The sequence below is a fragment of the Carassius gibelio genome, chromosome B5 (assembly GCF_023724105.1).
Source record: "Carassius gibelio isolate Cgi1373 ecotype wild population from Czech Republic chromosome B5, carGib1.2-hapl.c, whole genome shotgun sequence".
Taxonomy (NCBI): domain Eukaryota; kingdom Metazoa; phylum Chordata; class Actinopteri; order Cypriniformes; family Cyprinidae; genus Carassius; species Carassius gibelio.
Window position 1 is genome coordinate 7,362,844 of NC_068400.1, and position 26,203 is coordinate 7,389,046.

Consider the following 26,203-nt stretch of genomic DNA (forward strand, 5'->3'; position numbering starts at 1 on the left):
TGTGAGATTTTATCTGTCAGGCTGAAGTTCTGAACGTCACATCAATTGCTATCCATCGTCACAACATGATAAAGTCATTTATATATATTTTTAAGAGCTTCTTAAGATATTAATGCACACAATCCACTCATTAGAACAAAACAAGAGCAAAATTCAGGTGTTTGTTGAGCCGTGCAAAACGAAATATCATTTGACATCGAGGGGAAAAAAGTAACTGTAACTCCATGAATACTCAACGAAGAGACATGAGAGATACCCAGCTAACAAATTTATGTTGTGAGAACGTTATACGTTCCCTTTTGGTTGTGGAAACGTTATTTTGAACGTTGCAAATAACGTTGAAATGTCCAGTTTGTTTAATGTTCCCAGAACGTTTTTTTATGGTTAGTATAACGTTCCTACAACGTTCTTGAAACTTACATTTCATAAAAAATATAACGTTCTATGAACGTTTATTTAGAATGTTCCAAAAACGTTGAAATGTCCAGTTTGCTTAATGTTCCCAGAACGTTTTTTAATGGTTAGTATAACGTTCCTACAACGTTCTTGAAACTTACATTTCATAAAAAATATAACGTTCTATGAACGTTTATTTAGAATGTTCCAAAAACGTTGAAATGTCCAGTTTGCTTAATGTTCCCAGAACGTTTTTTTATGGTTAGTATAACGTTCCTACAACGTTCTTGAAACTTACATTTCATAAAAAATATAACGTTCTATGAACGTTTATTTAGAATGTTCCAAAAACGTTGAAATGTCCAGTTTGCTTAATGTTCCCAGAACGTTTTTTATGGTTAGTATAACGTTCCTACAACGTTCTTGAAACTTACATTTCATAAAAAATATAACGTTCTATGAACGTTTATTTAGAATTTTCCAAAAACGTTGAAATGTCCAGTTTGCTTAATGTTCCCAGAACGTTTTTTTATGGTTAGTATAACGTTCCTACAACGTTCTTGAAACTTATATTTCATAAAAAATATAACGTTCTATGAACGTTTATTTAGAATGTTCCAAAAACGTTGAAATGTCCAGTTTGCTTAATGTTCCCAGAACGTTTTTTATGGTTAGTATAACGTTCTTACAACGTTCTTGAAACTTAACTTTCATAAAAAATATAACGTTCTATGAACGTTTATTTAGAATGTTCCAAAAACTTTGAAATGTCCAGTTTGCTTAACGTTCCCAGAACGTTATTTCATGGTCACCATAACGTTCCTACAACGTTCTTGAAAGTTACATTTCATAAAAGAATATAACGTTCTATGAACGTTTAATTAGAATGTTCCAAAAACGTTGAAATGTCCAGTTTGCTTAACGTTCCCAGAATGTTATTTTATGGTCAGCATAACGTCCCTACAACGTTCTTGAAACTTACATTTCATAAAAAATATAACGTTCTATGAACATTTAAATGTCCAGTTTGCTTAACGTTATTAGAACGTTATTTTACAGTATGGTCAGCATAACGTTCCTGCAACCTAATTTTCATTTAAACACAATATTCTATTAACATTTATTTGGAAAATTCCAAGAACGTTAAAATGTTGGAACTTTATTTTATGGTCAGCATAATGTGCCTACAATGTTCTTTCCACTTAAATTTTATTAAGAATAAAACGTTGTATAAACTTTAATTTGAACATTACAAAGTGTAGCTTAATAAAATTTTATTTTCAGGTTAGCACTGTTGCAACATTCTCTTTCAGCATAACATTTATTAACACAACATTCCAGATCCAAGCAAGCATTCAATTACATGTGCATTTCAACAGGTATCTGAATTATTAAAGATAATCACTTTCCCTTTCAACACATTGAACAGACTGTAAAAAAAAAATGTAAGTCCCCTGTAGTCAAATATTAAATCTAATTTTTTTGCTATAATTTGTCTTTAGCTTTGTGCTTGTGCGCTGGTATTGGCATGCTATAGGAAATTATTCTTAGATGTGATTGGTTATTGGATTGTGATGTAGCAATATTTAATGCCACAAAGACAAAAAAACAGCATAAAAACTTGATTTTCACTACAGAAGGACTTTAATATTTAGTTTAATATTTATGACAATAAACTATTGCTTCATAGCTAAATATAAACTATCATATGAACTTTTTATTATTGAAAACTTCTATCTGAATTTGTGTTGGGGGTGTGGGTGCTGAAAAACTAGCACTGTGGGAACTGTCCGGTCTCTCCGCGCTCCATCTGTAAAGTAAACAGATTAGCTGATGTTACAAACTGTGTTATTACAAAATTCCTATGAAATAATAAGTCTACTGCCTAGACTTTCAATGGAAAGACAAAAATGATGAAAGATTATAAAAAAATACAAATAATTGTCTAAATGGGTGTGAACAACATGAGGGTGACACAGTTAAACTTTCTACTTGGACAATGCAGCCACACTGCTCAGTTTAAATATGCAGTAAAATCAGTGCTGTTAAGTGTTATTACCGTACCAGCGTAATGTTATGCTAAACTTATTTGATATAAGATTTAGGGATGGGTCACGATTTTTGAATATTCGATTAGTTGATTTAATGACCGATTATCGATTAGGCTGTGCGATTATTTTCGAAGGATGTGAACCGTGCCCGAGCATCTCTTACCCCCAAAGCCCAGTTCGGGTGACTGTGATTGCTCTGTGCTGCGCTCGGACGCGGTTGGTTGGAAGAAGTGGGCCAGAACGTGATTCAGTTTAATTAGTGTGCTGTACACCTGCAGTGTGAGCAACCGCGCCAGGGAACTACTGACACGTGCAGCATGATTAATTGAAAATTTTGGAGGGGCAAACGCCATAGAATTATAAAGCAATATGTTGTGAGAGGGTCTCCTGTCTCACCGCATCCCAAACGACTCAAAATAATGAACCACAAAGTTAACAGAATGATGCAGTCCACTAGTGTTCTCAAAAGACCCGGTACTTCGGTACCAAGTCGGTACTAAAAAATTTAAAAGTGACGGTACCAGGTTTCTTTAAGTACCAGTAGTCTTGAGGTCCCGTTCAAACCAGGTTCAGCGCTATGATTTCTGCGAAGCAGAAAACGAGGATGGAATCTCAAAATCCAGTCATGAAAATGAAACTTACATTTTAATATGGACAGTCATGGAATTTGTCAAAGTTAGCATAAATGAATCAAATCAAATCTCCATATGGACCAGTATCTGTAAATGTTAAAACGCAAATGTTGCTTGAAATATGAATCCGTGTTCTGCGCGTCTCTGTGTGTATTAATGAATGGCAGAGACGTGCGGGTTTGTTTACTACATAGACTGAAGCGCATAATTTCAGCATCTGAGCTTCAGAGTTCTCTCTCCATCAAGAGATCTTTTCAGTTTCTCACACATGCAAAAGAGAGCAAGAGTGAGAGTCTTACCACGCTGAATCGAGACGCTATATGTAAACTATTCTTTATTGTCTTTTCCTGTAATGGAGTAAATTTAGAATTATTCATATTCATTTTTGAACAAGCAGAAGACATACCGGTTTCTCCGGTAGTGGGCGGAGCTAATGCGCAAATGGCAATTTCATTGGCTGGCGCTGATCTAGTACCCTCCCCTGTTTTGATTTCAGCAAATCAGTTTGACCGAACGCAGACAACGTGATTAATATTCATGAACCCAGCAGCTCATCAATTCATAGTGCATTGTATATACATTAGTATGATAGTAGAATTAGTAGTAGTATTATCTTTTAATAATAATTACTATGATCTATTACTATTTTTTTTACAGAAACCATCAATGACCAAAAATATCTTAAGCATCACCACCAGTCTTAAGTTCAGTTAAAATGACAAATATGCATTCATTAGGCCTAATAGTTAATTTTTACATAAAGACATTGTGCTAGAAATATTACTATTATTTAGTAAAATGTATGTGATACTACTACTACTGTTGAAATAATTTATAAAACTTTATTTTTTAAAGAAATAAATCACAATATTACTAGAAAATCCCCTTTATTTACCAGAAATAAAATGTGTTTACATTTCATAAATTAAAAGACAAATTAAATTTGGGTGAAATTGTTTACTGTTTTTCATAATTATATAAATTGTAGAAAAACTTTTAACCAAAGTGTAAATAAGTAAAAAGAATGGCATTGGTTTTATTTTTAGTGCTAAAAAGTTATTTTTTTTTAATTAGAATATTTTTGTGTTTTGCTTTGGTATGGATAACCGTGGATTTTCACTGGTATCGGTACCGAATACTGAAATTTTGGTACCATGACAACACTCCACTCCACTGTGCAGAGCGAGAAACTTCCTGTCTCCCACGTAATTCGTGATTACGAGCTAGCTGCATTAAAATGATTTGTTATTTGTTGAAGGACTAAAATGTAATATTCCACTGGTTTGATAACCATAAAATGTTTTTAAACCATTTAAAAATTTGACTCGTTATGTTGATTTTAACAAATGAACATGTTATGTTTTTATGTTCACATAACACGTTATGTGACTATTCGCAAGCTTTTAATTATGGTAAGCTTGGAAATAATATGTAACGTTTTAATCTAGGCCTGTAGCTATCGAATATTTAAGTAATCAAGTATTCTACCAAAAATTCCATCGATTAATCGAGTAATCAGTTAAAATGCGTTTTTGCTTAATTAAAGTGCAATATTAATTATGCAAGAGAAAATAAGACTCCTGGGTCTCTTAAAATGAACAACTAAGTTTCCTTTTATATAAAAAAAATATTTTTATTTTTTAAATGCATAGAATGCAATGCATACATCAAAAATAAACATTTAATCACTACCCATTGTTTCTCTGTCTGTACTTGTACTGTGAACAATGACAATAAAGTTATATATAAAGTTAAATTAAGTGCATTTAAGTGCCATTCAATTGGGGTTTTAAATAGATGCACATTAAACACATAAAACATTAATTTAATTAATCTTTTAATTATTGAAAATTAAGCAAACTTAACTTTTCAGTACTAACCCGCAATAACTTAAATAAACCGGACTTTTATTTTGACGGGTTGACATACCTTTACAGTTCTGTGTATGTGATGTGACGCTAGTTTTAATCAAATCAAATGGTCAAATGCTCATGAAGTGATTTTCAGTGCAGTTCTTGAGATGTTCTTCATGTGTTCACGTCCTTATTTAGTGAGACAGCAGACGCTGAAATCACCGCTAGCGTCATGCGTGCTTCCATGTGTTTAATGAATGAAGACGCGCTTCTGCTCCATTCATTAACAGAGACATGCAGAACATGCAGGATTCATATTTAATTAGACTGTTCCGGCTTAATATTTACAGATATTAGTCCATATTATGATTTGATGTAAGTGCAATGACCTATTTTCGATTATTTCATTCAAAATTTGGCAAATTCCGTGCCATTCCGAGTTAAACTGTAAAATCAGTTTTTATGACTCGATTCCGTGATTCCCTCCACGTTTTCTGCGTTGCGGAAATCATAGGGCTCTAGTTGTGGTATGCCAGCTCTATCTTGCAATGGACACGCGCCACGACGTTCTCTTTACGTTTGCCCGCGCCCTCAAATCAAAACACTGCTGACTCCTTGTGTCTCCTTTCGCTTTGTGGGTGACGTAAATGCGTTGTGTCACATAAAAAAAAAATAATTGAGAAAGAACCTGACGTGAGATTTTTAAATAAATTAAAAGAGGCTTCGAGGCAGAGGAATTTGCTTCGATAATTTTTTTAATCGAGTTACTCGAGGAATCGTTTCAGCCCTATTTTAATCGCAATAAGCTTTGGGCTTTGTTACTTTTTATTATAACACAAAGCCTCAGGCTTCTGTCAATTTTAAGATAAAATACAAACAATAAATGTTTTTTACGCTCTTTAATCTGTAGTGAGATATTCGCCTCCTTTCATGCGGCATGCATGTGAATCAAATATTTGCAGCACGAAAATAATAACGGATAAATATTTGAGTGCATGTTGAAAAAAAAAAATAGAACAATTTAATACAAACCAGTGTCTCTTGAAATAAATCAATTTGAGTTTAAAAAATCGTCAGTAAGCCTATTGCTGTTTTTCGTTTTTAACGTGAAGCATGACAGGTGCCACATCCTTTTTTTAAATTACAGGTGTAATATTCAATTTTACTTCATGCAATGTAACATGATTTCATTGTCGTAGTTTTGACTTAATTACTAAAATATTATGACGCTAATCTTTTTTCTTTTTTTTTTGAGAAGGATAAACTGATCAAAACTGCTCAACTCAAGGTCTTGAGCTGGTCGCTTTGTAGGCTATTTAAAAAACAAACAAACTTGAATTTAACAAACATAAAATGTTCCAATCATATTTCTGAATTAAATTAATAAAGAATCGAAACGACCAGCCATGTAAGGCTCTATATTAGTTCTCTTGTTTCAATTAAAAGCTCCCCCTCGGTTTTGCCCATATAAGTACTACCTACTTTTTTCATGGCAGGGGACAGAATCTGACAGGGTAACAGAGATGGACAGAGCAATGGCCCGGAGCGTGAAGCGCAGTCTACAGGCCAGCGGGGAAAGGCAGACAAAATCAGACATAATCAGAGGGTAGTGCTGGCAATAACTAGAACTGTGGACATGCTAATTTTCTTTTTATAAAAATATGAAATAGGTTATTGTTATAAATACATATATTACATTTAATATTCAAATTAGTGCCTTCATTCAGGCTGTTCACAACATGTTTTAACGCATACCGTGTTTTATGATATTCTGTTTAACACAATGTGTTTTAAGCCTAATAATCATGTCTGAATTAATCTGTTCTAATCTTAATCTGTAAACTTCATTTAAAAATGCTATGAATGTTCATGCTCATTTTAAAAAAACAGAAATGTCATAGGCTCCTACAACCTTGTGAGCAGTTGATAATAGACGGACTGTTATGTTATTAATTGCCATCATTCGGATTTATATTAATATGCTTTAGCAATCATACAACCATTAATTGGCTTGGGTTAGGATAGACCTTTCTCTAATATATTCAACAGTTTGTTATCATACAGACTGAAAGCCTGAATAGTCTCTCTCCCTCTTTCTCTTTTTATGTGTGTGTGTTTATGCGTGTGTGGGTGCATGCGCAGGAGGGGGGCGATTATTGACCACTAATCGAATAATACAAAGCGATTATCGATTATTACTTTTGCTTGAAATGTACATCCCTAAATAGAATGCAAACTAAGTACATAATAAATATTATTTATTCAAATACATCGTGAATATGGAAACATTTTCATTTGTGTTGAATAAATACATTTAATTGAAATGATTTGTTGGGGAGTGAGGGGAACTAAAATAGCCTTTAGGCCTATTTCTGAATGAAATAATAAGTGACTTGTGTTTTTTTTTCTCTCAAAAAATAAAAATAAAATAAAAATTATACGAGTAGCATATTTTAAATATGCAGCAAACTTTTTAAAATATTTTTTAAAAAATTACTTTGTAATTTAATTGTGTCAAAATCCCTAAAGGTTGGTTAACGGTTAACCGGTTAAAATGAACATCCCTAGATCAACTATTCAGTAATTTCTGCTGATTTCAGAAAAATGTTGCCAAGTAAATATAAAGTTGTCCTGAACTGTGTCCTACCTAGTGTGTCTTGAAAAGATCTGCTGAGTGAGTCTTCTTTTCAGGAAGTAGATCTGCCAGGATATCATAGCTTGAATGACTGATAATGTTCCTGAAGACAAAACACAAAATTAGAGAAATTTAACTCACAATTAAGTAACATTTATGGACAGCTTATTTTTATAATCATGTGTTAAAACATGGCAATGTGTAATTACTTATAGGAATTAAATTTATATTATCTATATATATTATATAAAATATATAAAGATATATATTGAATATCATAAAAAATTTGCCAATATCAAGATTTTTTTCACATATCGCCGAGCCCTAATCTGAATCAAACATGACTGGTTCTTAGATGTCATGATGTCATTCTTGTTGGACTTTAGTTGGTTTGTTATTTTTCATCTGTGTATTAATGATTTGATTAATCTAATATTCAATTAGATTAGAAATATAGAATTTATAAAACAAAAGTATAGAATTGCTTCAGAAGACTTAACATTTGTGCTGCTGGTCATTTCTGGTCACCATTACATCTGCATTAATAGCAAATCATCAAAAAATAAAAACAAAAGTACGATGTATTTAAATAACTGTTTTTAACGTGACAAATTACATCTGGTACAACACTAAAGCCCATCAATTTGTTTAATGTGAATAGTACTTACCGGTACTTCATTTCAGGCCCATATTATTGCAGCCTTCTTGCTGCCAATACCACCACACCTTCCCTCTCTGCCTTTGCACTGAAAACATTGATTTCAAAGTATGACAGCAATTTGTTAATATGAATTTTAAATAAGACAACGTGAGGAGCAAATAACTGTAAAATGTTAACTAACGTTAAACAGCCATTACAAACGGTCTTCAGCCCCTTTGTTAAACATTCGGCGGATTTAGTAACTTGATCAGCATCAGATGGGACATTCTAGATGAAACCTACAGATATTCAGTAACACTGAACACAAAGGTTAAAGTGTTTTAATGCAGTGAATGTGTGTTCGCTTTACCTCGCTTCAGATATGTGGCTGGAGTGACGGTTAGAGATCAGCGTCTCTCTAACGGTAACATTAGTTTGAAAATAACGTTACACTTTGCGGGACTCGTCTTACGCTGTGTTAATGTGATAAATCACAAAAATACTTCTTAATTTACCAATGACGAACTGTTGTGTATAACACTGCATATTTAACACTTAACACCGTTGATAACTTTTATATAACTTAATGGTGCGTTATCACCTTGCTCCTGTGCTAACCTTAGCTAGAGTTACACACATTTTGATAATTAAGCTTGTTAATTTTCAGATAAAGTTGACTTTAGAGTGCTTTAAATGGGATTAAAGAAGCTCGAAATGCTTAACGTTAACGTACCTGTATTTTTTACCATGACCGCGTCGTGTCTCGCGAATAACGTTAATCCTGCTGTGATCCCATCAGCGAGTGAGTGAGTGCGGTCCAGTGTGGATGAGCGGAGTGCACGTGACGTGACTGACTGAAAAATGCGCGCGGTTTTTGAAAAACACACGGATATTATTTTGTCGAGTAAAATAATTACTTTTTTACTCTGTTTGAAAACACGAATTATGTTCATTATTCTTTTAAATATTTTGTGGTCAGCCATTTATACTTAAAAAGAATAGATTGTATGGTAGATTCAATAAATTAATATGTATTTTTTTTAGCTTGAGTTCTGCTTAACCTAAATAGCTTTTGAGTTAAAATCACAAATTAAGATGAAATAATCTTTTACATTTTTGAGTTAAATTAATTAACTTCAATTGGCAAATTTCACTTTTACAGTGTATGCCATTCACGTAATACCCCGAAGTGACTTCAATAAATTCAAAAAGATATATAATTAATAATTATAAATTACATTCAGGCGATTAGCCACCACATACTCAACGTTGTAGTTTCATATTTAAATACATTTATTTTTCTATCCTAATGTATTCCATTGTATTCTATTCATGTTTTATATAGCCTATAAGAAAGAAGTTTCTCTCAACATTATGATAACGTTCATAATAACCTGAAAATATAAGGACATGCTGTTATCATAATATTTTAGGATAACACCATAACAACATTTAGCAATTAATTAATTTAGAAATTACATTAATAAAATTGAAAGCTCTAAGAATATTGTTCTAAAATTGTTTTCTCTCAACATTGGGAAAATTAATTGAGTACAAATAACGTCTTAAAGATGTTCAGATATCATTGTGCTAAGAAAATTATCTATCAACCTTACAAGAACATTAACAACGTTATAAGAACATTCATCAAGTACAGATAACGTCCTAAAGACATTCAGAGAACGTTGTTCTAAGAACGTTTTCTAGTGACCCTATAAGAACATTCATCAAGTACAGATAATGTCCTAAAGACGTTCCGAGAATGTTGTTCTAAGAATGTTTACTGTCAACCTTCTAAGAACATTCATCAAGGACAGATAACGTCCTAAAGACGTTCCGGGAACATTGGTCTAAGAACGTTTTCTAGAGACCTTATAAGAACATTCATCAAGGACAGATAACGTCCTAAAGACGTTCCGAGAACGCTGTTCTAAGAACGTTTTCTGTCAACCTTAGAAGAACATTCATCAAGGACAGATAACGTCCTGAAGACGTTCCAAGAACGTTGTTCTAAGAACGTTTTCTAGCGACCTTAGAAGAACATCCATTAAGTACAAACAACGTCCTAAAGACGTTCCGAGAACGTTGTTCTAAGAACGTTTTCTGTCAACCTTAGAAGAACATTCATCAAGGACAGATAACATCCTAAAGACGTTCCGGGAACATTGGTCTAAGAACGTTTTCTGTCAACCTTAGAAGAACATCCATCAAGTACAGATAACATCCAAAATACGTTCCAAGAACGTTGTTCTAAGAACGTTTTCTGTCAACCTTAGAAGAACATCCATCAAGTACAGATAACGTCCAAAAGACATTCCAAGAACGTTGTTCTAAGAACGTTTTCTAGCGACTTTATAAGAACATTCATCAAGTACAAATAACGTCCTAAAGACGTTCCGAGAACGTTGTTCTAAGAACGTTTTCTGTCAACCTTAGAAGAACATTCATCAAGGACAGATAACGTCCTAAAGACATTCCGAGAACGCTGTTCTAAGAACGTTTTCTGTCAACCTTAGAAGAACATTCATCAAGGACAGATAATGTCCTGAAGATGTTCCAAGAACGTTGTTCTTAGAATGTTTTCTAGCGACCTTATAAGAACATTCATCAAGTACAGATAACGTCCTAAAGACGTTCCAAGAACGTTGTTCTAAGAACGTTTTCTAGCGACCTTATAAGAACATTCATCAAGGACAGATAACATCCTAAAGACGTTCCGGGAACATTGGTCTAAGAACGTTTTCTGTCAACCTTAGAAGAACATCCATCAAGTACAGATAACATCCAAAAGACGTTCCAAGAACGTTGTTCTAAGAACGTTTTCTGTCAACCTTAGAAGAACATTCATCAAGGACAGATAACGTCCTAAAGACGTTCCGGGAACATTGGTCTAAGAACGTTTTCTGTCAACCTTAGAAGAACATCCATCAAGTACAGATAACATCCAAAAGACGTTCCAAGAACGTTGTTCTAAGAACGTTTTCTGTCAACCTTAGAAGAACATTCATCAAGGACAGATAACGTCCTAAAGACGTTCCGGGAACATTGGTCTAAGAACGTTTTCTGTCAACCTTAGAAGAACATCCATCAAGTACAAATAACGTGCTAAAGACGTTCCGAGAACGTTGTTCTAAGAACGTTTTCTGTCAACCTTAGAAGAACATTCATCAAGTACAGATAACGTCCTAAAGACGTTCCGAGAACGCTGTTCTAAGAACGTTTTCTGTCAACCTTAGAAGAACATTCATCAAGGACAGATAACGTCCTGAAGACGTTCCAAGAACGTTGTTCTAAGAACGTTTTCTAGCGACCTCATAAGAACATTCATCAAGTACAAATAATGTCCTAAAGACGTTCCGAGAACGCTGTTCTAAGAACGTTTTCTGTCAACCTTAGAAGAACATTCATCAAGGACAGATAACGTCCTAAAGACGTTCCAAGAACGTTGTTCTAAGAACGTTTTCTAGCGACCTCATAAGAACATTCATCAAGTACAAATAACGTCCTAAAGACGTTCCGAGAACGCTGTTCTAAGAACGTTTTCTGTCAACCTTAGAAGAACATTCATCAAGGACAGATAACGTCCTAAAGACGTTCCAAGAACGTTGTTCTAAGAACGTTTTCTAGCGACCTTAGAAGAACATCCATCAAGTACAAACAACGTCCTAAAGACGTTCCGAGAACGTTGTTCTAAGAACGTTTTCTGTCAACCTTAGAAGAACATTCATCAAGGACAGATAACGTCCTAAAGACGTTCCGAGAACGTTGTTCTAAGAACGTTTTCTGTCGACCTTAGAAGAACATTCATCACGGACAGATAACGTCCTAAAGACGTTCCAAGAACGTTGTTCTAAGAACGTTTTCTAGCGACCTTAGAAGAACATTCATCAAGTACAAATAACGTCCTAAAGACGTTCCGAGAACGTTGTTCTAAGAACGTTTTCTATTAACCTTACAAGAACATTAACAACGTTATAAGAACGTTCCAAAAACATTATTTTAATAACGTTTTGTACTAACATTTACACAACTTTTAAAGAACGTTAGTGAATGTTGTGGGAACGTTCCCTGTTAGCTGGGTATATCTATAGAAAGCTTGACATGTCTACTTTTAAACCAAACAAGTGCTGCCGAACAAATATTCTGTGATAAAGTAATCCATATCAAAACAACGCAATGTCCTTTTTTCACGTCTAATGTGTGGAAGGCCAAGAGGGTCAAATACACGTGAATTTTAACGTGTCTCTGTGAAGGGTCTACTTTTTTTGGATACAAACATAATAACAACAAAACTTTGGGCACTTATAAAATAAAGATAACAAACAAGGTGTGCTGTCTGCAGCCTTGGTCTGCGCTGATCTTCATTTACAAACACGTCATTAAAATCAACTATAACTCCATGAATACTCAACGAAGAGACATGAGAGATATATCTATAGAAAGCTTGACATGTCTACTTTTAAACTAAACAAGTGCTCCCGAACAAATATTCTGTGATAAAGTAATCCATATCAAAACAAAGCGATGTCCTTTTTTCACGTCTCCTTTCATTATATTTAATGTGTATGGAAGGCCAAGAGGGTCAAATACACGTGAATTTTAACGCGTCAACAACACGTTAAATACGTGTATTTCATGCGTAGACAACACGTATTTAATATTATTTATTTATCGGCGCTGCACAACATGGTAAAGTCATTTATAAAAAATTTTAAGAGCTACTTAAAATACTATATTACTCCAATGTTATATCCAATATTATTTAACGTGTTAAATAGTGTTGTTTACAAGTGAAAAATCAGCAGGTATTTAACATGTATTTCACGTGAAATACACTGAAGTACACCTTAAAAATCAGTTTGAAGAGGTCAATGTCATTGGCTGCTGAGGACTTGGGTCAAACCACTTCTGTGAGCTTAGTGGTTGGGGTGTACCATTCATAGACAGGCAACCACCATTTAACATGCTATAGATCAGCTTATTCAGCCTTATTATTTAGTCTTTTTCGTAACTGTTTTGTATAGCCTATAGAAATAATATATTTAAGTTTCAGTTTTATGAAATATTTATTTTTTAATAAATATTAATTAAAATTTTGTGGTGATAGTATAAAGTTTATAAAAGTTACAGTATTTTGTAATGAAACAGGACTTTTTGTTTAGCTCTTGACTCGCCAAAGTATACTATATATAGTGTCCCTTCTTTAATTTTTCAGTAGTGTGATAACTTAAAATATGTTGTCAGTACTATTAAAATAAGATTACATTGAATGGTATTTAGGAGATTATGGTTTTTGCATGACTTATTTCGCATTCTGCTAGATAACCCTGTCGTAGCTGTTATCATAGCCTAGGCTTTTTATTAAAAAAAGAAAACAGCAAGGGACCATGGAAAAAGACTGTTGCAGGTGTATTTTTTTTATGGTATTATTATTTTTATTTTTTTGCAGCAGGGCAACTCAAGAATGTTGGGCACACAAGTACTGTGGCTCTTTTGCCCCATGGCCAAGATGGCCAAGCCAACATCAAAGTTAGTTCACTAACTTTTAATTCTAGTTATTATTATTATTCTTCTGAGAAAAAATTCTAAACGCTACTCCTCCTAGGGCTTTAAAGCCACAAGCCCCAAACTCGGCAGACACCTGCGGGATAGAGCGGTGGTGTGTGCTATATCTTTTCAGAGTGATCAGACTTAAAGTTTTTTTTTTGTATTAATTTTTAAATGTCAAAATTCATTACCCATAGACTTACATTGTCTGAGAAAAATTGCGACCCTACAGTTGCAATGAGATTTAGGGGAGGAGTCGGGTTTCGTTTCACTTTTAAACCGGTTAAATACAAATACAAGTAAATAATAAAATTTCCTTCAAACTGACAAGCTAAACCAACATATCTGATTAGTACAGGGGTTAGGGCTCATTAATAATTTATTTCTGGGCAGAGAGCAGTCAGAAAGACGAGAGAAGAATCACGGCTGCTCATCTCATGCTGTCTCCACGGAGCTCACAACGAGCGAATTAATTCTTATTCAAGACCTTTTAAAACGGCGATTGCACGCAATCCGCACGTTAGAACACACCAAGAGCTATATTCAGATGTTTCTGAACTGTTTAAAGTAATAACATGATATATTCGCGGCAGCCAAATGTCCGCGAGCTCGCGATGTATTTCTCCGAACACTTGAAGTCCACATGACAGCCGCGTTTCGGTGCGAGATCGGACAAATAAATAGGCTACACATTTCATTCACACTGACAAGCTAAACCAACATATGTTATTATTACCGGGTCAGATCTCATTTATAAACTAGATAGTAAAGTTTGTTTTCAAACTTTTAGTTGGCTTGAAAAAGCCTGGCCAGAAAGTTAGAAAAATGTAGAAAGTTTGAAAAGCTTAAAAAGTTTAAAAAATGTAAAAGTTTGAAAAGTTAAGAAGTTTAAAAAAGAAAGTGATTAACATATTACTAGCATTATAAGCAAGTGACTACCATGTCGTTAGCATGATTAGCAAAGTTGTTAACATGTTTCTAGCATGTTGAGAGCATGATTTTAGCATGATTAGCATTTTGCTAGCATGTGACTAGCATGTTTCTAGCAAGATTAGCATGTTGCTAGCATGTCGCTAACATTTTGCTAGCATGATTAGCATGTTGCTAGCATGTTTGTAGCATGATTAGTATGTTGCTAACATGTTTCTAGCATGATTAGCATGTGGCTAGCATGTCTCTAGCATGTTGTAAACATGTTTCGAGCATGATTACCATGTTGCTAGTATGTCGCTAACATTTTGCTAGCATGATTAGCATTGTTGCTAGCATGTTTGTAGCATGATTAGCATGTTGTTAACATGTTTCTAGCATGATTAGCATGTGGCTAGCATGTGGCTAGCATGTTGTTAGCATGTTTCTAGCATGATTAGCATGTTGCTAGCATGTCGCTAACATTTTGCTAGCATGATTAGCATGTTGTTAGCATGTAACTAACATTTTGCTAGCATGATTAGCATGTTTCTAGCATGATTAGCATGTTGCTAGCATGTTTCTAGCATGTTTCTAGCATGGGCGGCGAAAATGGCGGCAGGTAGCAGCAGAGTGGCAGGTACTGTCTTACCTCCCCTAAACCATACTGGGAGACCGCCAGGTTACCATAAAATACGACATGAAACTTGGGCTCTTCGGCGATATAAAAACTTTGTTAAAATCAATACATGCTTACGCCATGTTACCTTGCTGTTGCACCTGCTTTTTCTGATGAGCACACAAATGCGGTGGAGCTGGTGTTCTACCTCTGAACGTGCGCTTATGGACTCGCCTGGAAAACTCGCTGTCGGCCTGCCGGTGGATTCATGGAGCCAGTATATCCTATACTCAAGTGTTCTGGATGATGGTCGAGCGAGGCGTGTGCAAAGTGAGCTGCATGGACACTCTACAACATTTGTGTCAACAAAGCGAGGCCCAGCCATCGTGCTTTGCGCACTTCTTCTTTTGTGCGGGGATGTCCACACAAATCCCGGACCGAGGTCTTTGGACATTTGCCAATCAGCTGATCCTGACATCTCTAGATCTGCGAAGTGTGCTGCTTCTACTGGCGTGGGAACTCGAGGTAATCCTCCAATAAACAACATCAAGCCTTTTAGCAATGTTGGCCAAATGCCGATAACATCGTTCCTGCACAGATCTCCAACACTCACCACACAAACTACATCGTACCTTAAACAGCAGCAGATGAAATTGTTCCAGACTGTAAATCATGCGAGTGTGTTGTGGGACGCAAAAACGAAGCCAAAAGGCATTTTTGGTGGACATCTGAATGTACGTAGTATTATCTCAAAAACCGAACAACTTGAACATCTACTGACGGACTCAAACATCGATTACTTATGCCTTACAGAGACTTGGTTAACCCCAACAACCCCTTTATCTGTTTTTAATATTCCAGGGTATAATGTTTATAGACGGGACAGAAGGAAAGGCAAAGGGGGCGGAGTCTTGATCTATGTGAAAGATAGCATTCAAAGTCAGCAAATAGTCTTTCCGGAAAACAATTTGGAATGCGTGGGAGTAAAACTTACGCTATCCCCCGAAATGTATTTTGCTGTCTTTGCAGTCTACCGTCCTCCAACTGCCACAAATGAATTTTATGATTGCCTAAATGTTATACTTAAACAATATGGGAAGATGGAAGTTATTCTTTTGGGTGATTTTAACTTAAACTGGCAAGATAAAACACGTAGGAAAAAGCTTAAAGATATTGCCAAAACTTTTCAGATGACACAGATGATACATAAGCCCACAAGAATAACAAAATCTTCCCAAACGCTTTTAGACTTAATTTTCACAAATAAACCAGACAGAATTAGAAAGATTTATAACCTCATCACTGGGTTATCAGATCATAATCTTACTCTGGTCTCTAGAAAATTATCAAAAACACGTTTTAAAAATCAGAACTCAATGAATGGGAAATCCATGCCTTTTATTGCTTCAAAGGACATGGCCCTCATTGAAAATGAAATTAAACAAATAAACTGGCATGACACCATTGGTAGTCTGCCCTGTGAGCCAGCCTGTGCTGATTTCATGTCAACCATTAAAGGCATTATATTAAAGTACACCAGGAAAAGGGGCAAGAAAACAAATAAAAAATATAATCTACCCTGGTTTAACATAAATCTCTGGGAGTTAATGAAAAAACGGGATGCTTCTCTGAAAAAGTTTTTAAAATCAAAATTAAATACTGATCATCTAATTTTTAAAAGTTTACGAAATAAAGTCACACAACAACTTAGAAAGGCTAGAGCAAATTTTTTCCTCAATGTTATTAGTGAAGCAAAAGGAAACTCTAAAAAGTTATGGAAGAGCATTGACAAATTACTTGGAAGGGAAAAATCAGCAAATAAACATTTAAAACTCATGGTGGATGGCTCTATCCAGGATGATGATAAGATTATTGCGGAATGTTTTAATGATTATTTTATAAATTCGGTACGAGAAATGAGTCTAAGTTCACCAAAAATTCAACTTACACAAGCTTTAACCTGTAATGATTCTGCTTTTAAATTTTCCCTAATCAACACAGAGAAAGTTGAAAATGTAATCTCACTTCTATCTAATAGTAAAGCTAAAGATATATATGGTTGTGATACAGCTTTTCTCAAACAACACAAGACATCTATTATGATACCTCTAGTGATGATTATAAACAAGTCATTTAACGAAAATATTTTTCCCAGTGTATTTAATCCTGCCATTGTCACCCCTGTTCATAAATCTGGGGATACTCAAGTGGTCTCAAATTATCGACCCATCAGTATTCTCCCAGCTGCATCAAAGGTAATCGAAAAGGTTGTGGCAGAACAACTTATAGCACATCTAGACTCTAAGTCCTTTTTCCATCCTATGCAGTTTGGTTTCAGAAAAAAACATTCCACTGAAACTGCATGTTGCTACTTCCTTGAGGAGATTAAAACTAGCTTAGATCAAGGAGGAGTGGTGGGAGCTGTCTTCTTAGATTTACGCAAAGCCTTTGATACAGTTAACCATGAGGTACTGATACACAAATTGGCCAAATACGACATTTCCACTAACGTCCAAAATTGGATAAAATCATACTTGACAAATCGAAAGCAATGTGTGCAAATAAATGGCACATTGTCTACGTCTCTTGTCTCTACTATGGGAGTACCACAGGGGTCAATTCTAGGGCCACTGTTGTTTTGCTTATATATTAATGACCTGCCTTCAGTCTGCAAGGGGATAAATATTGTTATGTACGCTGATGATACAGTATTATATACCCATGGGAGAAGTGCAACAGACGTAGCCAAAAAATTATCAAGTGTCATGAGCAAGGTTAGCCACTGGTTACATGACTCATGTCTTACATTAAATGTGGAAAAAACTGTAACTATGTCTTTTACAAACCGGTTTATACTTAAAACTTATCCGGAAATTTTAGTAAACGGCCAACTTATAAGGCATGTAGATAAATTTAAATATTTGGGGGTAACTCTAGATTCCACACTTAGTTTTAAAGGTCATGTTAAGAACTTGTGTAACAAATTGAAATTTAATTTAGTAAATTTTAGATATATAAGAAACTCCCTCACCACTGAAGCATCCAGTACTTATTTAAATGCAATGATCATCCCCCACTTTTTGTACTGCATTACATCCTGGTCTCAGGCATGTAAAACAGTCATACAACCTTTAGAATCTTTGTATAAAAACTGTCTCAAGATCCATGATAAAAAAACACGTTCTTATCATCACTGTCAAATACTCATCAAATATGATATACTTAGCTTTGATAATCTAATAAAACACTCAAACTTGACTTTGCTACATAAAATCATATATAGTGCTACTGCTCCCCCTCTGAAAAAGTTTGTGACACTCTGCTCCGAAAAAACAGTGCGAACAACTAGAAGTGTCACAAGGGGGGAGTGTAGCATCCCACAATGTAAAACACAATTTGGGAGCTCCTCCTTCTCATGTGTGGCAATGAGGCAGTGGAATACTCTTCCCACGGAACATATTTTGTGCACAGATTCTCACACTTTCTCATGCCTGACAAAGAGTTGGTTGCTAAGTAAGCAAGTTTGCACTCATCTTTGAGATAGTATACCTGTGTGTGTGTGTGTGTGTTTATGGGGTTGGTGTGTGGGTGTGTGCTTAAGATGCTACTGAACTGTTAAGTGTGTTTGTTGGAGAGAGAGGAGATAGAGAGTAAATGGGTTGATGGCCTCCCTGGTTCTGTTATTTACAAACTTGTTTGTCTGTAATCTCAATGGACTCCATTTTATCCATAATTCTGTGAAATTTTATAATTGTTATTTTTTTTTTTTAATTTGTCATACCTGCCCAGGGACTACAGGTGGAAATTAGCAATTGTTGCTATAACCTGGCCCAAGACATATTTTCTTGTTTAACAAGTTTAATGTTTATTTGTGCATTGTCCCTGTTTCAAATAAAATAATTTCCATTCCATTCCATTAGCATGTGGCTAGCATGTCTCTAGCATGTTGTTAGCATGTTTCTAGCATGATTAGCATGTTGCTAGCATGTCGCTAACATTTTGCTAGCATGATTAGCATGTTGCTAGCATGTTTGTAGCATGATTAGCATGTTTCTAACATGTTTCTAGCATGATTAGCATGTGGCTAGCATGTCTCTAGCATGTTGTTAGCATGTTTCTAGCATGATTAGCATGTTGCTAGCATGTCGCTAACATTTTGCTAGCATGATTAGCATGTTGCTAGCATGTTTGTAGCATGATTAGCATGTTGTTAACATGTTTCTAGCATGATTAGCATGTGGCTAGCATGTCTCTAGCATGTTGTTAGCATGTTTCTAGCATGATTAGCATGTTGCTAGCATGTCGCTAACATTTTGCTAGCATGATTAGCATGTTGCTAGCATGTTTGTAGCATGATTAGCATGTTGTTAACATTTTAGTAGCATGATTAGCATGTGGCTAGCATGTCTAGCATGATTTTCATGTTGCTAGCATTTTATTAACATGATTAGCAAGTGACTAGCATGTCGTTAGCATGTTTGTAGCATGATTAGCATGTTGCTAGTATGTCGCTAGCATGTTTTTAGAATGATTAGTATACAACCAGCATGTTGCTAGCATGATTAAAATGTGATTAGCATGTGGCTAGCATGGCTAGCAAGTGACTAACATGTTTCTATGCTAATCCAGGTAAAACCAGTTGATTCAGTTAGAAACCAGCTAAGACCAGCGTGACAGTGGCCAAAACTACTTTAAAACCATGTTAAAAGCATGTTTTTGACATGATTATCAAGTTACTAACATGTTGTTAACATGTTTCTATGATAATCGAGCTAAAACCAGTTGATTCAGTTAGAAACCAGCTAAGACCAGCTTGACAGTGGCCAAAACCACTTTAAACCATGTTAGAAGTATGTTTCTAGTCTGATTAGCAAGTTACTAGCATGTTATTAACATGTTTCTATGATAATCTAGTTAAAACCAGTTGATTCAGTAAAGAAAACCACCTAAAACCAGCTAAGACCAGCTAAAGCCAGCTTGACAGTGGCCAAAACCACTTTAAACCATGTTAGAAGTATGTTTCTAGTCTGATTATCAAGTTACTAACATGTTGTTAACATGTTTCTATGATAATCTAGCTAAAACCAGTTGATTCAGTAAAGAAAACCACCTAAAACCAGCTAAGACCAGCTAAAGCCAGCTTGACAGTGGCCAAAACCACTTTAAACCATGTTAGAAGTATGTTTCTAGACTGATTAGCAAATTACTAACATGTTGTTAATATGTTTTTATGATAATCTAGCTAAAACCAGTTGATTCATTAAAGAAAACCACCTAAAACCAGCTAAGACCAGCTAAAGCCAGCTTGACAGTGGCCAAAACCACTTTAAACCATGTTAGAAGTATGTTTCTAGTCTGATTAGCAAGTTACTAACATGGTATTAACATGTTTCTATGATAATCTAGCTAAAACCAGTTGATTCAGTAAAGAAAACCACCTAAAACCAGCTAAGACCAGCTAAGGCCAGCGTGACAGTGGCCAAAACCACTTTAAAACTTGTTAGAAGTATGTTTCTAGTCTGATTAGCAAGTAACTAGGATGTTGTTTTCATTTTTCTATACTAAACCACCTAAAACCAGCTAAGACCAGCTAAGGCCAGCGTGACAGTGGCCGAAACCACTTTAAAACCATGTTATAGGAATGTTTCTAGTCTGATTAGTGAGTAACTAGCATGTTGTTAGCATGTTTCTATGCGAATCTGGCAAAAACCAGCTAAAAACAGTGGATTCAGTAAAAACCAGCTAAAACCCAGCTAAGACCAGCGTGAGAGTGGTCAAAACCACTTAAAAAACAGTTTGGGAGACTAGCCGAAACAACTGATCAGCTTAGGCTGGTTTTAGCTGTATTCTCAGTAGAGAGTTTTTAAGGTTTGCCCTGGTAGTAGACAGCTTAAATATATTATAAGCCTTATTTTTCAAAAGTTTGTACCCCCGCAATGAAAGTCTATGGGATTTAAGGTGGTTTTGGTAGTCTGGTTTGCGACAACCATAAGCCGAATCAGTTAGAAAAGATATAGCAACCCGAGTCAGACCAGTCTGAAGGTCTGACCCGAGTTTGGTGGTTCTAGCTTGAAAGCTCTAGGAGGAGATAGTGTTTAAAATTTGGCTCAGAAGAATAATAATAATAACTAGAATTAAAAGTTAGTGAACTAACTTTGATGTTGGCTTGGCCATCTTGGCCATGGGGCAAAAGAGCCACAGTACTTGTGTGCCCAACATTCTTGAGTTGTCCCGCTGCAAAAAAAATACCATAAAAAAATACACCTGCAACAGTCTTTTTCCATGGTCCCTTGCTTTTTTCTTTTTAAATAAAAAGCCTAGGCTATGATAACAGCTACAACAGGGTTGTCTAGTTGAATGCGAAATAAGTCATGCAAAAACCATAATCTCCTAAATACCATTCAATTTAATCTTATTTTAATAGTACTGACAACATATTTTAAGTTATCGCACATTACTGAAAAATTAAAGAAGGGACACTATATATAGTATACTTCGGCGAGTCAACAGCTAAACAAAAAGTCCTGTTTCATTACAAAATACTGTAACTTTTATAAACTTTATACTATCACCACAAAATTGTAATTACTATTTATTATAAAATAAATATTTCATAAAACTGAAACTTAAATATATTATTTCTATAGGCTATACAAAACAGAAAAGAAAAAAGACTAAATAATAAGGCTGAATAAGCTGATCTATAGCATGTTAAATGGTGGTTGCCTGTCTATGGATGGTACACCCCAACCACTAAGCTCACAGAAGTGGTTTGACCCAAGTCCTCAGCAGCCAATGACATTGACCTCTTCAAACTGATTTTTAAGGTGTACTTCAGTGTATTTCACGTGAAATACATGTTAAATACCCGCTGATTTTTCACTTGTAAACAACACTATTTAACACGTTAAATAATATTGGATATAACATTGGAGTAATATAGTATTTTAAGAAGCTCTTAAAAATATATATAAATGACTTTACCATGTTGTGCAGCGCCGATAAATAAATAATATTAAATACGTGTTGTCTACGCATGAAATACACGTATTTAACGTGTTGTTGACGCGTTAAAATTCACGTGTATTTGACACTCTTGGCCTTCCATACACATTAGATATAATGAAAGGAGACGTGAAAAAAGGACATCGCTTTGTTTGGATATGGATTACTTTATCACAGAATATTTGTTCGGGAGCACTTGTTTAGTTTAAAAGTAGACATGTCAAGCTTTCTATAGATAAGATATATCTCTCGTCTCTTCGTTGAGTATTCATGGAGTTATTGATTATACCATTTTGACTATATGGGGGAGCTCAAATGTCTGATTTCAAATAGAAATAACGGTTTTCTCCCAATAAGTTAATATACAGCCTATTATGATAAAGCTGTTAGAATCTGAAAAGAAAGAAGCTTCAAATTAATATTTTAAAGTGTGTGAATAAATTCAACAACCCCTATAGATTTATGTTTCACTTTCCATAATCCGTGACCGACAGAGGAGCATCTGGGCGACAGGGATTTAAAACTTTACCAAGACTCAAACCGACACAGGCAGAGACTGGATTTTTTCAATCAGGTATGGGGTACAAGTGATTTCCAAACATTTCAGCCAGTGTATATATATCCTGGATATATTATTTACCTGATATAAGATGCATTTGGTTTTGAGTCAATCGTTTTATTGTCGTACTACGGTGATATCTCTTCAGAGCACAAGCTGGTCAATATACAATGCAGAATATTAATAACTATGACTGGGACTGTTATATACATATGATTATAATGAGAAAACCATTATTCTAAAATGCTATGAATTTTTAGCATTTTTAGCACTGCCGTGTTTCTGCACATTGTTTCATGAAGAACGCATCCACAAAAGGAGTTCGCATTCATAGCCCCGCAGATATGTTCATGTGCATTCGGGCACTTTTTGCAAATGGCCTATAAGTCTTAATATTAACGTTATGTTGTATAAATAACGAAGCATGTTCTATGTGAAATTATGAGTTGAATCCCATTGATTAAAAACTTTCTATCAAATGCATCTCTCTACTGGTCATCATTAGCGAGCACAGCTCAAACAGAAATGCAGAAATACTGTTAAAGTTTTGGGCTAATGTTATAAAAGCACTATTGTAAAAAAAAAAAAAAAAATTGTGTTAATTGTTAAGGTTTTGCCAACGTTAAGTGTTAGCTATCTGTTCATCAAAACATAAAACATTATTTACCCCATTTATATCTGCAAGGTGTTTGTTACACATTTTCCCTGTGTGTTAACATCAGTAATTATGTTAGTCGATTGTCTGACTTGACTCTTGTTAATGTATTTTGCCCCGCCCCCAAACATGTGATTCGACTATCAGTCGAATATCGGCAAGGTTCGAAAATTCTGATTCGACTATGAAAATCCTTCGTCGAGGACACTCCTAGTATGAACACGTCATCACAAAAAAATATTTTCTCTTGAAGTTCACTTGAAGAATAGTCTGTGGGATAATAACATTTAGATGAGTTTCATGGAATGTCAATATATATATACATAAATTAATTATAGAAATAAATAATGAAATAAACAGTTACCTTAAGATAAATATTGCTGCTCTTGCAAAACTTTGCGTTGTGACTGAAAACACCTATTTGAAATCAGCTTACATAGTACATCATCCTATGACATGTATGTGAGTCCAGATACACCATCAGAATTCAGCTTTGGTCTCCTGTAGTTAAATCAAGGATACTAATACAGTATGGTTTATCTGGTCAGGACCAACTTTACTAACCAGATTATAGCTCCATCATCCTGAGTTTTGTTATTGTATTTGTTTATTTGTTTATGTATTTATATTATTTGCTTTATTCTAGGAATGCCACTTATAAAAAGTGCAAAAGACAGTGCAGCACTGACAGAATAATTGATAAAACAATAATTACAGGTGTTTCTCAAATTCCTGTTATGTTTGCAAACAGTGAAGAACATTTGTTGGCCAAAAACTAATACAACAGCAGAAAACTGTGTGCTGTGATTCATTACAGGATTGAGACACACAGAGGGGAGATTCTGAGCCCACCAGTGCCCTGTAGTGAATAAGAGTATTCTGATAATCCTGATTCTGATAAATATTATTTAGTTCCATAAAATCTCTTAAAAATAAAAAGTTCTGTGCAAAAGTCTTAGTATTTTCACCAACATAAAATGCTTTTAAGACCGTTATTTCTATATATTTTGCTGTAGTGTGACAGTAGGAAATATCAGTTAACATGTCCAAGCATTTCTTTTGCCATTAAATGTAATAATCAAGTGAGATTTTTGTTTGCACAAGGAGTCTGACAACAGCTAGTGCTCCACACAGAGATCTGCTCTAATCATGATCCAGTCTGTCATGAAGAAACAGAACAAACTGAGACAGACTCAGTCCAGAAGAACTGTGGCACCTTCTCCAAGACACTTCAAGAAACCTTGTGCATAGTTTTTAGAATTTAGTCTATCTCAGTTTCGTTCGTTTTTTCCTGTTTCTTCAAGTAATTCCAGACAGACTGGATGATGGTGAAATCAGATCTCTGTGTGGAACAATGGCTGCTGTCAGAAATCCTTGTGCATATACAAATGAAGAGATTGGTTCCGAAACACGATAAACGTCATTTAAAGAAAATTATAAAAATGAGTATTGTGTCTGGTCTGGCTAAAGAATTCTTAAATCGTATTGACTCTTTTACTCTCGTTCAGACTGTGACTGAATATGGTTCATATCTTGTTATATATCTGTAACAAGATATGGTCACACCCTAGATCTTGTTCTATCCCATGGTTTTACTGAATGCCATTCTGAAATCTCTGATACTGTTTTTTCTGTTGTGTTTGAATTTTCTCTACCTTGTTCTGTTGTTAAACCATGTGTTGCTGCTCGCTGTCTCAGTACAGTGAATTCTAAATCTATTAATGATTTTTGCACTGCTTACAATGTTTTTTCGCCTCTAATTTTGGATTGTGTAAACTTATCTTCACAATTATGTGCTGAAGAGTTACTTTCTTACTTTTTTCACCTTTAAAGGTTAAGCGTGCAAAACGTAAATCAAAGCATTGGCTAAATGAATCTACTCATGCCCTCTAACAGATTTGTAGATGAGCGGAGCGCAAATGGAAGAAGGACAAGCTTCAAATTTATTCTCTAGCCAATTATCAGAAGTTTTTACATAAAGCAAGGGCTAATTATTTCTCTGATATTTTTGAAAAAAAAAAAAAATCTGCACAAATCTAGAGTTTTGTTTAATACATTAAATTCAGTTATTAATCCTCCTGCTCCTGATTGTCATCGTCAAGTTTATTTATATAGCCCTTTAAAACAGCAAAAATGCTGACGAAAGTGCTGCACAACATACCAAACAAAACATCCTCATACAATACAATTTAAACACTAATAATAAAATATCTAAAGATATACCCAAACAAAAGTAAGAAAATTAAGACAGGAACATAATGCAATATAAAACAATATTTAAGAAAAAAAAATGTAATTTAATTATTAATATCAAATTATACATATGCCTGAGAAAAAAAGTATGTTTTAAGAGAAGATTTACATGTAAAAAGAGTAAGGGAAAGTCTAATAGACAAATGTAGGGAATTCCAGAGCTTAGGACCAAGAACTGAGAAAGCTGTCACCTTTGGATTTAGGTTGAGATCTTGGAACATTTAATATCATCTGGGTAGAAGATCTGAGCGTTCTCTTTGAGATCTTTGAGAATACGAGTTGAGAAGGTCTGAAATATATGAAGGGGCAAGACCATGAAGTGATTTAAATACAAATACTAAAACCTTAAAATCAACTCTGAATCGAACAGGTAGCCAATGAAGTGATGACAACACAGGTGTAATAGTAAATGTAACAGATGATTGTCTTAATGCCTCTTTACAAACTTC

The 26,203-nt window shown here is 34.8% G+C and overlaps 1 long non-coding RNA gene across 1 annotated transcript; it reads right to left on the reverse strand.

Moving 5' to 3' along the window:
* Window positions 1-1,655: 1,655 nt before the first annotated feature.
* On the reverse strand, window positions 1,656-9,710 carry LOC127957883 (uncharacterized). The gene is made up of 4 exons (XR_008153886.1): window positions 8,941-9,710; window positions 8,236-8,313; window positions 7,580-7,670; window positions 1,656-2,206 (listed from the first exon to the last, which is right to left on the reverse strand). It is a non-coding gene; the product is annotated as an uncharacterized LOC127957883 (long non-coding RNA).
* Window positions 9,711-26,203: the final 16,493 nt, after the last annotated feature.